Here is a 3,279-nt window from a genome sequence, read left to right on the forward strand (position 1 = left end):
CATTGAAAACAAATTTTTGCACTTGGGGATGCAGCCATGCACAAAGCCTTTGAGCTCATTAATATCTTTATTTTTCAAAGAAAGTGCAGCTCCTGCGTGGAGCAATAGGTTGAATAAGACGAGGGTAAATGAAAAGATGGCGAAATTAGTCATCAACAGTTGTCCAACAAAGGAAGTCTCAACCTGGAGGCAATATCTTTGCAAGAGAACCAAATGGCTCCAGCCTGAGACATTCGTTGTTCAACCTGGCAAGTCTCCATCTCGAAATATTTCCTCTAGCCTGAGACCTACCTATATCCATTCCACCACCCTTGACCAACAATACACCTATACATTTGGCAACCCATGGAAAGGTAGCAAATTCACACTCAAGGAAAGGGAATGTAGTGTGCACCCTGGAAGGTAGCATGAACAGTATTTTATTTACTTAATGAAATGCAGATTTGCTATCCAATTACCTTATTTTGATCCCCGTTTTATAATTGGACAGCATGGTTCCTCAGAGAGAATAATATTTCGAAGCTCACACAATTTTGCTCCTTTATGTCCGTTAAATCTGTCCTGGTTGCTACACTATCAGCCCTGTCTGCAATTGCATAGCAGTGTTTTGAGCATGCATCCAAATTCAAAAGAATAGTTAGGCTTCTACCTCAGAATGTTTGCTACTGTGTTGCAGCTCGAATTCTATGTCTAGGTGGTCACTGTGATGCCATGTGCTTTTTAAATAAGACCAATATGCTATTTGAAGGGCAATTAAATGCAATCTCAAATGACCTCAGCTCGGGGAATGACACAATTGGAGGTCAATGTGATAAGGAGGATTTGATTTCTGAAAACAAGGCACTTAAACGGCAGAAAGCATGACTAATTTCGTCTAAAGATGCTGCTATTGGATATGATCAGGGAAGGTACTTGTTCGTGGCTGCATTTGCAACATGTTACATTGCTGGCTTTATATATTGCACTGGGTACAGTGAAATGTTGCTGCTTGCACAATATTCAACTAAACATGGTAGCCATGCTAATGTGTCCATGCAGAACGCAACTCATCCACTATTATGGACTACAGTGGAGTCTCGATAAACGAAAATCGCTTCGAAACTGCCGCTTAAATAGGACACCATCCTGATAATTGGTTGGCTCTCTGCAATGTCTCTCAGTAAATATAATGCCTGGTAAATGGAACCGATTTCCCTGGCACCTTGAGGCTCCATTTAAAGAGCACCCACTGTAAAAATATAGGGGGGATCGTGTTTGGAACTTTCGTAAATGTAGTCTTAAACAAAACCGCATTTCAGTGGGAGCGAAATGCAAAAGCACCCGTGTACTTAGGTGCATGTTAAAGAACCCCAGGTTGTCCAAATTAATTCGGGGTTACTCGCTATGGCATGTGTCATAATCAGAAGGTGGGTTCTGGTTCGTAAAATACAATAATTTTTAATAGCTTGCTCAGAAATGCAGCACTAAATTATGTAGCTCGTTTATGTGATGAGTCCCAATTTCTTAATTTAGTACTTTGACATTGATCATATTTGTGTGCTAGTCCATGCAAAATACCACTGATCGGCCTCATTATACCAGCCACTGTTAATTAGGAATGGCTTAGTCAAGCAACTTAAACTTACAGCACAAACACCTAAGACGAACCACAAAAGGAAGATACGACACACACTGGTGCTAACAACTTCTTTATTTCTTCGTCGTCGATGCAATATAAACCCTAGGCCACACTACCGCGCAGGCACTCAGATTACATTACAGAGATCTGCCAAATTATCACATACGCAAGCGTTGGAAGTCAAATTCAGATGGATGCAGGGACAAAGATATCTTACTAATGCAATTATCGCCCTGCCTTTCTTGTGGTAGGCCTCTAAGGCAAGCCACACATGCTCATTCTTGCTTTTGCCAAGAATCGACGTCCCATCAAGTTGTGCCTCACAATTGTTGCAAGAGTTTAAATGCGCACCAAGGTGCGCTCCTCTATCTACATTTTTGTTTACTTGTTGCGCATGTTCCCTGAGTCGCTCATTGACGCAATGCCCTATCTAGCCAAGCTATGTCTTACCACATGAGAGTGAATGGTATAAACCACGCCGACCGCGCACAACACGTATGAAGCATCATGCCGAATTTGGCATCCTCCTCTGCCCTCTCCGCAGGTGCGGGAGCATAGCTTTAAAAGCTTGTTCGGTGCAGAAAACGCCAAAGGAACACTATGCCTGCAAGCAATTTTCTTGAGTTGATAGATGACCTTATGTGTTTAAGGGACCGCGCAAGGAACATGCACAAAAAGTAAACAAAAATGTAGATAGAAGAGTGCACATTGTTGCGCATATAAACTCTCGCAAAAATTGTGAGGCACGACTTGATGGGACGTCGATTCTTGGCAAAAGCATGAATGAGCTTGCGCGGCTTGCCTTAGAGGCCTACCACATAAAAAGGCAAAATGATAATTGCATCAGTGACATAGCTTTGTCCCTGCACCCATCTGAATTTGAGTTCCTACGTTTGCATATGTGATAATTTGGGAGATCTCTGTAATGTAATGTGTGCGCCTGTGCAGTTGTGTGGCCTAGGGCATATATATGCATCGACGACGAAGAAATAAAGAAGTCAGTTAGCGCCAGCGTGTGTCGTATCTGCCTTTTGCGGTTCGTCTTAGGTGTTTGCGCTGTAAGTTTTAAGTTCAGAATTATGTACCAACTAGGCCAAATGAAGTTGTACTCTTAGTCAAGCGAGCTCAATATATAGTCTGTGCAAAAGTGTGGAGTGTCAGTACAAAGTAACAGTTCAAACACATGGCTCTGTAGTTAGAGTTCAGTATGAAAGGAGATAAGATTTCTTAGCATTTCTTTCATTTACTAATTTCATTGTGTTAGGACATGTAGAATACTAGCAACTGGCATGCTTACAATGTACAGTGCTCTTTTTTAAAATCCAGACAATTGTTTTACTGGGGCAGAAATGTGCTTTCTTTTGGGCCCGGAAGTGAACATATTATATTTCTTACATTTGGTGTAAAATAAATTTTCTTCACTGTCAGTGTGTCTCGTGCATTTTTCCTTTCAGCAAGTAGCAACTGCTCTCGAAGGCGTTTGCTGGCCTCGGAGGCACTGCCGATAAGCTAGGACGACTGTATAAAAGCTTCGCAAAGAGGGGCTCTGTGATCAGCGAAAGGGAAAAAAAATGAAGACGTGCGGTGACGGGTTCATTCGCCATTGGACCACGTGTGCGCGTGACTTGGTCGATTCAGCGGTGGCCCTGTGCCGTCGATTG

The 3,279-nt window shown here is 42.4% G+C and overlaps 1 long non-coding RNA gene across 1 annotated transcript; it reads left to right on the top strand.

The window, feature by feature from the left end:
* The first annotated feature begins 1,793 nt into the window (after nt 1–1,793).
* On the top strand, nt 1,794–3,045 carry LOC140216026 (uncharacterized). Its single transcript, XR_011892672.1, has 2 exons — nt 1,794–1,869; nt 2,883–3,045. It is a non-coding gene; the product is annotated as an uncharacterized lncRNA (long non-coding RNA).
* Nucleotides 3,046–3,279: the final 234 nt, after the last annotated feature.

The sequence above is a fragment of the Dermacentor andersoni genome, chromosome 2 (genome assembly GCF_023375885.2).
Source record: "Dermacentor andersoni chromosome 2, qqDerAnde1_hic_scaffold, whole genome shotgun sequence".
Taxonomy (NCBI): Eukaryota; Metazoa; Arthropoda; class Arachnida; order Ixodida; family Ixodidae; genus Dermacentor; species Dermacentor andersoni.